We start from the raw sequence: 14,514 nt of genomic DNA on the forward strand, positions 1-14,514 counted from the left end.
TGATACAATGTCACTATATAGCCCAGAATGACCTAAAACACTTGTTCCTCTTGCCGCAACCTCCTGAGTGCTGAGCAATGCACTAAAACAGACATTTCACAAAAAAGATAATTGAATGGCCAGTAAGTGCATGAAAAGAAGCTCATATCAGTTAGTAATCAAGGAAACACAATTTAAACCTACTGTGTGATAATGCCATATGCTACTGAAATAGCTGAAGTCAAACTCTGACAATACCAAATACTAAGAAGGATGAGGAAGAAATGGGAAAAGTTGGAATGTAAATTACTCCAGAAACTTTTGACTTCTTAAAAAGTTAGCAGGTATTTACCAAAAAGTATGCTCATCTAAGTGTTAATCTAAGAGAAATGAAATGACAAATGGAAGTTTAGACAAAAATGTACACAAATATCTGGAAGCAGTTTTAGTTATACTTGTTCTAAACAATCTGTGGTTTTTATTGATTGCCAATGTAACAGGTAACCTTGAATCACCTTTGGGCAATTAGTTAGATTAGACTAGCCTCTGGGCATCCCTATAAGGGATTATGTTGTTAAAATTATTGAGGTGGGGGCTGGAGAGATGGCTTAGCGGTTAAGCGCTTGTCTGTGAAGCCTAAGGACCCCTGTTCGAGGCTCGGTTCCCCAGGTCCCATGTTAGCCAGATGCACAAGGGGGCGCACGCGTCTGGAGTTCGTTTGCAGAGGCTGGAAGCCCTGGAGCGCCCATTCTCTCTCTCTCCCTTTATCTGTCTTTCTCTCTGTGTCTGTCGCTCTCAAATAAAAAAAAAAAAATTAAAAAAAAATTATTGAGGTGGGAAGACCCACCTTAAGTGAGGGTGGCCTTTATTTCATGAGCCAGGGTCTTGGATTGTATAAAAAGGAGAGAGATAGCTAGACATTGGCATTTATTGCTCTCTGTATATGACTAGCTCTGCTTTAATGCCTTCTGCCATGCCTTCCCTGCCATAATTGACTATAACCTAGAACTTCATCCCTTATCCTAATTTTTGTCAGGTATTTTGTCCCAACAAGAGAAAGTGACTAACACAGGAAATAACTCAAATATTCACATCAATACATAAACTAAATGTGCTATTTTCTTTCTCTTTTTTGGCACGTGTATATGCATGTCTGTATGTGTGTAAGCACATGTGCATGCAGCTATATGTGCATTCTCATGCCCATACATATGCACATTCTCATGTATATGTATGTAGAAGTCAGAGGTCGGCAGCAATCTCTCTCTCCCTTATTTATTTATTTTAAAGGAAGCAGCCTGTTTTATTTATTTATTTATATTAGAGAGTGTGAGAGAGAAAGAGGCAGATACAGAAAGGGCAAGCCAGGGCTTTCAGCTGCTGCAAATGAACCCCAATTGCATGCACTACCTTGTGCATTTGGCTTACATGGGTCCTGAGGAATTAAACTTGGGTCCTTTGGCTTCATAAGCAAACACCTTAACAGGGTCTTTCACTAAGCCTGGAGCTTATCAATTCAGCTAGACAAATGTGATGGTTCATCTCTGGTTGTCAACTTGACAGGACTTAGAATCACTATAGAAACAAATCTTTGGGACTGTCTAAGGGATTTTCTAGATTAGATTAATTGAGATGGGAGGACCCATTCTAAATATAGGTGGCACCATTCTATGGGCTGGGGTCCTGAACTGTATAAAAAGGAGAAAATGAACTGAGTGGCAACATTTGTCTCTCTCTGCTTCCTGACTGACTATAGATACACTATGACCAACTGTTTTATGCTCCTGCCATATTTTTCTTGGCATTGAAATGTGTGGGAACAGCTCTACTCTTAGTGAGCTCTGCTGAGCTGGATTCTTACCAAAGACACTGGTAAAGAACCATGTCCAACTGAGAGACAACCACAAGGCCAGTGGGAGAGAATGAATGCAACCAGCTTTATTGTATAGGAATCAGAGTTACAGCAGAGACTTAAACAGCAGGCAGACTTAGTTACAAGAAAAAGCAATACCCTATCGGGAATGGGTGACCGTCTCAGAGTAGGGACTCATCTGAGGACTGAATGTGGGGTAGTAAGTATGTTGGGGATATCTGTACTTATAACCCCTTGGATCACCTTATACTTGTACTTATAACCCCTTGTCCTAGGCTGATTGATTGTCTTTTGAGAATTCTTCAATAGCAATTGAAGATCCTTTGTGTTGAGGATAGAACAGGGAATAGAGCAGTCTGATCACAGAAGTGGTCATTCATAACTGCCTCCAGCTGACTGCATTGTTTCTGGCTGAATTCCCAGAACCCTAGCCCATCCTGAGTCAGCCATGCGGTTTTGTTAACTATGTATTTCCCAGAATAGGGGAATTTTCCTTCAGCATGATAGACTGTAATCTTTAGTTGTGAGTTGAAATAAACCTTTGTTTCCTTATTCTCTCCTTTCTTCCTTCTCCCCTTCCTGCCTCCCTACCCCCTCTTTCTCTTCTTTCCTTCCTCCCTTCCTTCCTCCCATTGCGTCTTATCAATTATTTGGTCATAGCTATGAGAAAGTAACTAGTATAGAAAATTAGTACCAAGAAGCAGGACTATTGCTATGATAAACCTGACCATGTGGTTTAAAGGCCTTTGGAACTGGTTTGTGGAAGGAATGTGGACAAGTTTTGGAGTTTAGGCTAGAAAAGTCATTTAATACTGTAAGCATAGCTTAATGGGCTATTCTGGTGGGATGCTGAGAGAGAAATGCAGACAGTGGAGGCCAAGCTCATGAAGCTTCAGAGGGGAAGAAGAACATGCTATCAAAGAAACTGGCTGCATTCTGCCCATATCTTGAGAACTCTTAATTTGTTAATTTGTTGGATGGAGGAAATCTCAAGACAGAATAGTGGGCTGAAAATGTCTCATTTTGTGAAGTGTTTGTTTTGTAATCATGAGGACCTGAGTTAATTTCCCAGAACACATGTAAAATGATAGATGAAATGGTATATGAATTTAATCTCAGTTGGGGAGGCAAAGACTGGGCCATCCCTGGGTTTACTGGCTAGCCAGTTTAGCCTAATTGGTGAACTCAGGCCAATGAGAGATTCTGTCTCAAAAAATGGGGGATGGCATTCCTGAGGAACAATACCTGAGGGAGTTCCTCTGGTCACCACATGTGTGATATGTGCATGTGCGCACATACACACAGACACAAACACAGACACATATACTGAATAACAAAGACAGAAAAGCATAGCATTCAGGCTAGTGCTGAGAAAGCAGTAATTGTTAAAAAGGTCAGCACCATTGAAGAAAAACCTCAGGTGCTACACTGGGACAAGAGGAAAGATACCCTGAGAGCAAAATCCTACCCATCTTATACATATTCAATTTTATTTGAAAGGAAAGCCTAAACTAAGGCCAGGTATGGTGGCTCACACCTACAATCCCAGCATTTGGAAGAATGAGGTAGGAAGATTACTATGAATTTGAGGCTAGCCTGGAGCTACATACAGTGTGAGTTCCAGGTCAGACTGTGCTACAGTGACTCTTCCTAAATTTACAAAATCAATAAAAAGTAAAATAAGAAAAGAAAAACAGGGGGTTGGAGAGATGGCTTAGTGGTCGAGGCAGCACTTGCCTGCAAAGACTAAGGACCCAGGTTCAATTCTCCAGGTCCCACATAAACCAGATGCACATAGTGGCACATGTGTCTGGAGTTCGTTTGCAGTGGCTGGAGGTGTGCCAATTCATTCTCTTTCTCTCCCTCTCTCTGTCTGTAGTAAATAAATAAAAAATTAAAAAAGAAAAGAAAAAGAAAGCCAGCCAGCCAGCCTAAACTGAATGGGTTCCCTGCTCAAATATAATCACCTACAGAAATATTTTGTGAAGGTCAGCTTAGAAAGAAGATAGAGGCCTCTACAGCTGTGATCCAAGGGGTTAGGCTTCATCCTAAGATGGCAGCAGAATTTAGCATTATCCACATAGTAGTGATTTTGGAGGCATGAAAAGTACAAGATTGAGTGGGCCATGGAATATTTCACCATGGTTCTAGAGAGCCACTGAGGCCAGGCTATATGTGGCAGGGTTGGAGTCCTTTAGGACTTTAGGCCACTGCAGGAAGCTATAAAGGTGAATCCTAAATTGCAACAGAGACTCCAAGATGATCAAGATATTAGAACCATCTGCCAAGGAAAGCTGCAGGCTCAGATTGGAGCCAGCCCAAGAGAGATGTCATGAGTTCTATAGGCAGCATAGCTGGAGAGATCAAGCTACCCAAGCACTTTGGAGCCCAGATAATTTCATCATTAATTCCAGATGCCAGAGATGGATGTGCAAGATTTGGGAGTTTGACCTGCTGGGTTTTGTTTTTGTTTTTGCCTTATTTTCTTGCTATGCCCCTTGCCATTCTTCTTTTCTGGACTGGGAATGTTTATGCCATTCTATGTTGGTTGTATATAACTTATATTTTGATGTTTCAACTGCTCACAGTTAAGATATTGTCAGACTTACACTTTTTTTTTGTTTTTTGTTATTTGAAGTAAGGTCTAACTGTAGTCCAAGCTGACCTGGAACTCATTTAAGTTCAGGTTGGCCTTTAACTTGCAGTGATCCTCTTACCTTAGCCTCCCAATTGCTAGAATTAAAGATATGTGCCACCACACCTGGAAACTTATACTTTTTTTTTTTTCTTTTTTGAGGTAGGGTCTCACTCCAGCCTAAGCTGACCCGAAATTCACTCTGTAGCCTCAAGGTGGCCTCACACTCATGGTGATCCTCCTACTTTGGCCTCTCAAGTGCTGGGATTAAAGGTGTGCACCACCACGCCCACCCTGAAATTTACACTTAAAAAATATTTATTTATTCATTTGAGAGAGAGAGAGAGAAAGAAAAAGAGTGGGCACAGGAGAGAGGGCTCAGCAGTTAAGGTGCTTGCCTGCAAAGTCTAATGACCTGGGTTCAATTCCCCAGTAGCTATGTAAAGCCAGGTGCATAAAGTGGTGCATGCTTCTGAAATTTGTTTGCAGTGGCTAGAGGCCCTGCTGCACTCATTCTCTCTCTCTCAATTGGTATCACTCTGCTTACAAATAAATAAAATATTAAAAAATAAACCCTTCCTTCCTTAAGTTGCTTTTGACAGATATTTCATCACAGCAATGAGAAAATAACTATATAGCCAGCTTGTCCAGGGAATACTCCTGTCTCTACTTCCTGATCACTGGGATTACAATGCTCACTTTTGCCCCTGGCATTTATGTGGGTGCTGTGGACCAAATTTAAGTACTCATGCTTGAGCAGCAAGTGCTTAATGACTGCACCATTTCTCCTACCACTTTCCCTTCACCTCCCCTCCGTCTCTCATTCTTTTTAAATTTTTATTTATCTGCAAAGAGAGAGAGAGAGAGAGAGAGAGAGAGAGAGAGAGAGAGAGAGAGGGAGGGAGGGAGGGAGGGAGGGAGGGGGAGGGGGAGGAAGGTAGGGGAGTGGGGGAGAACGGACACATCAGGGCCTCTAGCCACTGCAAACAAATTTCAGATGAATGGGCACTTTGTGCATTTGGTATTACTGGGGAATTGAACCTGGGTTGTTAGGCTTTGTAGGCAAGTGCCTTAACTGCTGACCCAGCTCTCATTATTTTTAAAATTTACTCATTTATTTTTTGCAAAGGGAGTGAGAAAGAATGAATGGGAGCAGCAGGGCCTCTTGCCGCTGCTAATGAACTCCAGACACATGAGCCACTTTGTGTTTCTGGCTTTACATAGTGTAGTAGTTTGAATGTATATCTCCTGTAGTAGACAGCTTCAGGTTTCTGGGATGAACTTCAAAACCAGGTACAGTTTATGGGAGCAACAGGATTTATTGAAGCTAACAGAAGCAGGGGAAGTTCAATAATGGTGCAAGAAGCTGGCCCCCTTTCACAGGTCCACACGAACGGAAATACTACCACCAGCATCATAAGCAAGCACACTCCAGGAGCCCCAGGCAGAGCTCAAGCACTCTGCATATTTTACACTGGAATTCAGATCTGCCCCCAGTAACACCTTAACTTCTCCCTGGATCTATAAGCTTGAAATAAACCCCTTCCTCCCATAAACTGTATCTGGTTTGGATATTCATCCCAGCAACATGAAACTGACTACAATACATGGGTACTTGGGAATGAAACCCAGGTTGTCAGGCTATGTAAGCAAGTACATTTAACTGCTGAGCCATCTCTCCAACCCTCCTTTTTATTTTATTTATTTATTATTATTATTTTATTGTTATTAATATTTTTGGTAGGATCTCACTCTCTCAGGCTGACCTGTAACTGACTTGGTAGTCCTAGGCTGGCCTCCTATCTCTGTCTCTTGAGTGCTGGGATTAAAAGCATAAGCTATCATGTCCAACTCCTTTTAATTTTATTTATTTTTTTCAGTTTTTTAAAATTTTTATTTAGTTATTTACTTGAGAGAGAGAGGGAAGAAAGAGGGAAGGAGGAAGGGAGGGAGGGAGGAAGGGAGAGAGAGAGAGAGAGAGAGAGAGAGAGAGAGAGAGAGAGAGAGAAACAGAGAGAGAGAGAGAGAGAGAGAGAGAGAGAATGGGCATGCCAGTGCCTTCAGCCACTGAAAATGAACTCTAGGTGCATGTGTCCCCTTGTGCATCTGGCTTATGTGAGTCCTGGGGAATTGAACCAGGGTCCTTTAGCTTTGTAGGCAAATGCCTTAACCACTAAGCCATCTCTCCAGCCCTCCTTTTTATTTTTTGAGACAAATTCTCACTAAATTGCCTGTGTTGGCCTTTAACTCTCCTTTTTTTAGTTTTTTAGCACTGGGAATCAAATCACAAGGCCTCATGAATACTAGTCAAGTACTCTCCCACTGAACTACACCTATAACCTTAAAATACAGTCTTGAATTAAAAGATAGAATTCTAGAAAACAAATGATCATAAATGTTGGTGGGGATGTGGAAAAAGAGGAACCCTTCTACACTGCTGGTGGGAATGCAATCTGGTCCAGCCATTGTGGAAATCAGTGTGGAGGTTCCTAAAACAGCTAAAGATTGATCTACCATATGACCCAGCTATAACACTCCTAGGCATATATCCGAAGGACTCATCTCATTTCCTTAGAAGTACATGCTCAACCATGTTTATTGCTGCTCAATTTATAATAGCTGGGAAATGGAACCAGCCTAGATGTCCCTCAACTGATGAGTGGATAATGAAGATGTGGCACATTTATCCAATGGAGTTCTACTCAGCGGTAAAGAAAAATGAAGTTATGAAATTTGCAGAAAAATGGATAGACCTGGAAAGGATTTAGTAAGTGAGGTAACCCAGGCCCAGAAAGCCAAGCACCACATGTTCTCTCTCATATGTGGATCCTAGCTACAGATGATTGGGCTTCTGCGTGAGAATGAAAATACTTAGTAGTAGCAGAGGCCAGTAAGTTAAAAAGGAGACATAAAGGGAAGAGAAAGGAAGGGAGGAGGGTACTTAATAGGTTGATATTGTATATATGTAAGTACAATGATTGAGATGGGGAGGTAATATGATGGAGAATGGAATTTCAAAGGGGAAAGTGTGGGGGAGGGAGGGAGGGAATTAACATGGGATTTTTTTTTTATAATCATGGAAAATGCTAATAAAAATTTAAAAAAAGATAGAATTCTAAATGCAAAATTAACTAGACAGATTTTTTTTTTTGCTTTTAACTCCACATTTAAGGGTGAAAATGTTTTAAATACAATGATCTAAGAATATGTAGTCTCAGGGTGGCCTTGAACTCATGGGATCCTCCTACCTCTGCCTCCTGAGTGCTGGGATTAAAAGTGTGCATCACCATGCCCAGCTAATTTCTTTTTTTTTCTTTTTCTTTTTCTTTTTTTTTTTTGCTTTTCAAGGTAGGTTCTCACTCTAGCTCAGGCTGACCTGGAATTCACTATGTTGTCTTGAATTCACTATGTTGTCTCAGGGTGGCCTCGTACTCAGGGCAATCCTCCCACCGCTGCCTCCCAAGTGCTGGGATTAAAGGTGTGTGCTACCACACCTGGCTGAAATAAGACATTTTAAGGAAAGGGCACTTGATATTATCATTCACTGAGAAATTTAAAATCACGTGTGTGTGTGTGTGTGTGTGTGTGTGTGTGTGTGTGTGTATGATGTACATGTGAGCACATGAGTGCCCCATACACATGTGGAGAGTAGAAGACAATTTTGGGTGTGTGTCCTTGCTTTCCACCTTGTTTGAGGCAGGATCTCTTGTTTGCCACTGCATACACCAGTTTAGCTGACCCCTTCACATCTTTTTGAAGATGTGCTGGGATTACAGACATGTACTATTGTGTCTGACTTTACATGTGTTCTGGGGATATGAAAGCAGGTCCATATGCTTGCATGGCAAGCAGTCTTACTCACTGAGCAATCTCTCCAGTCCCACTGAGAAATTTCAAAGGATGAGCTTTCAAGAAGATGATAATTGAACCTTGAAGGAAAGAGTGAGCTGAAAGAATAGTAAACTGGGTGTGGTGGCACACACCTTTAATCCCAGCACTTGGGGGGCAGCGGTGGGAGGATTGCCATGAGTTTGAGGCCATCCTGAGACTTCATAGTATAAGGTTAAGCCTGGGTTAGAGTGAGACCCTACCTTGTAAAACAAAACAAAAATAAACTGGGGCTAGAGAGATGGCCTAGTGATTAGGGCACTTGCCTGAAAAGCCTAAGGACCCAGGTTTGATTCCAGGTTCTACATTAGCCAGATGCATAAGTGGCACATGCATCTGGAGTTTGTTTGCAATGGCTAGAGGCCCTGGCATGCCCATTCTCTCCCTCTTTCTCTTTCTGTCTCTAATAAATAAATAAAAATTTAATTTTTTTTAGAATAGTGGGTAAAGAAACTGGTCAACATATGACAAAATCTAGACAGTGGAAACAATAACAGGAATAGCTACATTTGAAGTTTAAACAAGCCAGGCGTGGTGGCGCACGCCTTTAATCCCAGCACTTGGGAGGCAGAGAAAGGAGGATCACCATGAGTTCAAGGCCACCTTGAGACTACATAGTGAATTCCAGGTCAGCCTAGGCTAGAGTGAGACCCTACCTTGAAAAAAACAAATGAAAAAAGGAGGAAAATCCTCTCTTTCTCTCTCTCTCGCTATCTTTCATAAAAAACACCAGTCTGTTGGGCTAGCCTCAAAAAAATGTGGAGAAAAATCTATCGAATGAGAGCTGGAGATATGGTTCAGCTATTAAAGGTACTTGGTGGCAAGGCCTGCTGGTCTAGGTTTGATCCTCCAGTACCCAGGTAAAGCCGAATGCACACAATGGTACATATATCTGGAGTTCATTTGCAGTAGTAAAAGGCTCTGGCACTCTTACATACTCACACATTTATTCTCTCTCCCAAATAAATAAACATCAGAAATATCTTTTATTAATTTTTAAAATATTTATTTGAGAGAGGGGCAGATCTATCTATCTGTCTGTCTGTCTGTCTATCTATCTGTCTATCTGTCTATCTATCTATCTATCATCTATCTATCTATCGAGTCAGACAGACAGAGAGAGGGAGAGAGAGAATGAATATGGGCATACCAGGGCCTCCAGCCACTGCAAATGAACTCCAGATACATTGTGCCTCTGGCTTGCATGGGTACTGGGGGGAATTGAATCTGGGTTATTAGGCTTTACAGGCAAGTAGCTTAAACTGCTAAGCCATCTCTCCAGTCCCATAACAAATATTTTAGAAATCTGTAGCTTTTTTTTTTTTTTTTTTTTTGAGACAGGGTCTGACTGTGTAGCCAAGCTGGCCTAGAATTTATCATCTTCCTCCCTTGGTCACAGGTATGCTGGGATTACAAGTATGCACCACCTATCTAGTTTAGTTTTTTTTTTTTTTTTCCTTTTGGTTTGTTTTTCTTGAGGCAGGGTTTCACTCTAGCCCAGGATGACTTGGATCTCACTGGCTCGCCCAGGTGGCCTAGAATTTAAGGCAATCTCTGTATCTTAGCCTCTTGAGTGCTGAAACTAAATAAAGGTGTGTGCCATCATGACCGGCTAGATTGTGTTTTAAAAATATTTTTAAATATTTTATTTATTTGAGTGGGGAGGAAGAGAATGGGCATGCCAGGTCCTCTAGCCACTGCAAATGAACTCCAGATGCATGCACCACCTTGTGCATCTGGCTTTATGTGGGTGCTAGGGAATCAAACCTGAGTCCTTTGGCTTTGTGGGCAAGCACCTTAACCACTAGATAGTCTTGCCAGCCCTAGACTGGGCTTTTAAAAATAATCTAGACATATGCATGATTTGCCAGAAGATTATCTAACAATATAAAGACAGAAACAATAAAAGGAAAATTAAGAAAGAATACATATAAGGCCCAAACTCATGAAAAAAGATGTGGCCACATCAACTTTGGGAAAAAAAATTAAGGCCTAAAGTACTATTTGAGATACAGTAGTCCTCTATAATGATAAAAAGAACAATTTACAGTGTGATGGTTAATCTCTGGTTGTCAACCTGACAGATCTAGAATCACCATAGAAACAAATCTTTGGTCATGACTGTGAGGGATCTTCTAGTTTATATTTTCTAGATTAGTTGAAGTGGGAGGACCCATCCTAAATGGGCATCACAATATCATCCACTGGGTTCCTAGAGTATATAAAAAGGAGAAACCTAGCTGAGCATTCAGCCTTCATTGCTCTCCACTTCCTTCATGCTGATGTAATTATGTGAGTCAGCTCCCTGCTCCTGCCATGCTTTTCTTGCCATGATGGACTATACCCTCTGTAACTGTAATTTGAAATAAACTCTTTCCTTCTTTAAGCTGCTTCTGGTTGGGTCCCAGCAATGAGAAAGAAAGTGATGCCTATAGGAAGCTATAATAATTTTAAATTTATTAGTTTTTTTTTCTCTTTTTTTGGTTTTTCAAGGTAGAGTCTTGCTCTAGCTGAGGCTGACCTGGAATTCACTATGTAGTCCCAGGGTGGCCTTAAATTCACAGCAATCCTCCTACCTCTGCCTCCCGAGTGCTAGGATTAAAGGCATGCACCACCACACCCAGATAAATTTTTTGAATCATTTTTATTTGTTTATTTGAGAGCGACAGACAGAGAAAGAGGCAGATAGAAAGAAAGAGAGAGAATGGGTGTGCCAGGGCCTCCAGCCATTGCAAACGAACTCCAGATGTGAGTGCCCCCTTGTGCATCTGGCTAACGTGGGAACAGAGCCTTGAACCGGGGTCCTTAGGCTTCACAGGCAAGCACTTAACTGCTAAGCCATCTCTCCAGCCCACACCCAGCTAAATTTATTAGTTTTTAGTAACAAAGACCCCAAATATATGCAACCAAAATTGGCAAAACTTCAAGGATAAGGTCACCACTGTAGCAGAGATGTTGTTTGTATGGTTTTTATTTTTGAGACAGCTTTCCCTGATTGCTCAGGCTGGCCTGGGATTCCTGAGCTCAAGTGATATCCTTGCCTCAGTTTCCAGAGGAACTATGATTACAGGCTGCAGCAGAGATGATACTCTGTTTTCAGTCATTTATAAATCAGGCATACAAAATTTTAGAAAGGTTCAAAATATTTGAACAATTTAACAAGTTTTATCTAATTGAAATTATATATGTATATGAATTTATATGCATGCCATGTTGGATGTAAGGACATTGTGTGTGTGTGTATAATTTATTTAACAATTCCTGTTGAACAGATAGATAGGAGGTCTTTACAAAAATCAACCCTTGAAAAACAAAACAAAATAAAAAATCAACCTTGTGGGCTGGGGATTAGCTCAGCTAGTAAAATGCTTACCTAGCATGCATGAAGCCCTAGTTTGATAAGTAATGCTAAATAAAACCTAGGTGTGATAGTGCATGCCTGTAATATCAGCACTAAGGAGGTAGAGGCAGGAGGATCAGAAGCTCAAGATCATTTTCAGCCACACAATGAGTTCAAGGCCAGCCTGGGCTATGAGGCCCTGTTTCAAAAAAGAGGAGGATGCTGATACAAAGAAAGTCTTCACAAACTCCTCAAATATCAGAATCATCCAGACCATTTTTCATATCCATAATGCAGTAAGAAGTTATTAAAGAAGTTAGTTCCTAAAATAGTAGTATATGTTTGGAAACTTAAATTATCGTACTCCTAGCTCAGTTGATAAAGTAACAAATATGAGAATCTGTGTTTGACCTTAGAACTCATGTAAAAATAAGTCATAGTGGTTTGTGCTTGTAATTCAAAGAGACAGAAATAGGTGGATCCTGGGGGCTTGCTGGCTAGTCAGTCTAGCTTATGTGGTGAGCTCTACACCAATGTAAAAAAAGGTGGATAGTGTTCCTGAAGAATGATACATGAGGTTGCCCTCTGGTCTGCCCAAGTATACTCACACATTTGCACACACACTCCACACACATGTACCTGCACAATGCATTAGTGTAAAAAATAAGCATACTCTAGTATTTCACAAGCCAAAATATATAATTGATATTAGAAAATAACAAAATGAAATAAAAATATTACTTATCAACATTTAAGGGACATAACTTAAGGAGCCCTTGGAAATTAACAGTGTTGAATACTTATGAAGAACTTAAAGAAAAGAAACACTAAAAACTCATCAGATATCTATTTATCTACTTAATTTAGGACTCATCCCAATGTAGAGAGATAAACACAATATAAAATGAAAACAAACAGGTTATTTAAAAAATCTGGAGGCTTGGGCTGGAGAGATGGCTTAGCGGTTAAGCGCTTACCTGTGAAGCCTAAGGACCCGGTTCGAGGCTCAATTCCCTAGGACCCACGTTAGCCAGATGCACAAGGGGACACACACATCTGGAGCTTGTCTGCAGTGGCTGGAGGCCCTGGCGTGCCCATTCTCAATCTCTCTCTCTCTCTCTGTCACTCTCAAATAAATAAATAAAAATAATAAACAATTTTTTTTTTTTTTTAAATCTGGAGGCTGAGGAGGAGGATACCACGTTTGAGGCAGCCTGGTATAGACCCTATCTCAGGAAACAATCAAACAAACAAAAAAAACCAAAAAAAAAAAAAAAACCCAAAAAGCTTAATCTAAAGAGATTGCTATTCCTAGAAAAAAAAAATCATATTCAAGAAGAAATAGAATTTGAATATACCTTTAGATATTATATAACTCAAAGCAATAAAAAACTATTCACAAAACATATACCAGATGCAGACACCTTTATAACCAACCAAGTATTCCAGAGTTTCTGCTGTATTTACCCACTCCAGAGCCAGGAGAGAGTCTGAGCTAGTTTGGTTTAATCTCATTTATCTACAAGGCAGACAATCTGAATTTCTCTGAGACATAGGCTTAGACACAGCAGAACCAGACAGGCCAAGACCTGTCTCCACAAGGAGCCTACCTTCTGACAAGGAAAGACAGATGCTAAGCAACAACTAAGTGAATCATAGAGTATGTTAGGAGAAAAAGTAGATCAGTGCAGATTAGACAATGGTGTTAAGGAGCATGAGGTGGGGTGGGTCCACATAGGGAAAGATGTAGACTGGGAGAGGAAATTATCTAGGAGATGGCCTGTAGGTAAAATCTCCTCTTATCATAATATTCAATAGGAGTGGGGGCTTCAGGAGGAGCAGAGACTGGACAGAAATATGACTGTGGGACTTTCAGCAAGGGGTCCAGGCCAGTGTGGGCCTGTAGGAATGATAGACTGCAGAAAGGGACACTTCCTGAAGCTAAGTGAGGCAAGCCATCCAACAGAGGGGGAAGCCTGCAGGCAAAGGCAACCAGAGGGCCAGAAGTGAGAAGGGAGTGTGACCCACAGGTTGGAGGGTATTAGGATGAGGGAGGGCCCAGAGAACTGGGGGATGCTCTTGCTGAAGGTTTGGAGCACCTCAGAACAAATGCTTAAGCACAGAAGAAGTCACAAGACAGAGGACCGTTGGCCTTTGGGACAGGAGCCAGCTACAGCACAATAGGCTGAGGACTGTCAAGGGTGGATTTGCCCCTACCCATGCTGGGCACTGTTCTAGGTACCCTGTTTATTCCCCAATGAGTTCCATGAAGCTGTGTGGCTGGCAGGGTACTGGGAAATGGGGAAGCTGTGAGGATGGTGAAAACTAGGATATTTCCTGAATCTTGGTTCTATAAAAGGAGGCAGTAAGCAGAAGGCCTTTGTATTTGAAGGCAGAACCAGACAAAGGGTTACCCTGCCTGGGAGATGGGGTCTGTTGGGACTGAGGGAGGGCAGCTTGGCTGCTCAGGAGGCTTAGGGGAGGAGCCTGGGATTAAATTCAACCAAATAAGGGGGTAAAACACACCTGGTAAAACACTTTTGACTTCTTCCTCCACTAATCCACTGGAAGGACTTTCATGTAAGTGCTTCTAAGCATTTATTTTTGCTGTTTGCCTGTCAATGGGCTGGGATACTTTTTAGACCTAGGATTCATTCACAGTGGGTCAGGCATTGTGCAGGACAGGCTTGGTGTCAAACCGGCAGTGTGAGGGCTAGTTGGGGCTAGAGACCATCAATCTGCTGGTAGCTGTTTGGTGAACATATGACTCTCCCCAAATCAGCAGCCAGGGCTGCAGGA

The sequence above is a fragment of the Jaculus jaculus genome, chromosome 6 (genome assembly GCF_020740685.1).
Source record: "Jaculus jaculus isolate mJacJac1 chromosome 6, mJacJac1.mat.Y.cur, whole genome shotgun sequence".
NCBI classification, from domain to species: Eukaryota; Metazoa; Chordata; class Mammalia; order Rodentia; family Dipodidae; genus Jaculus; species Jaculus jaculus.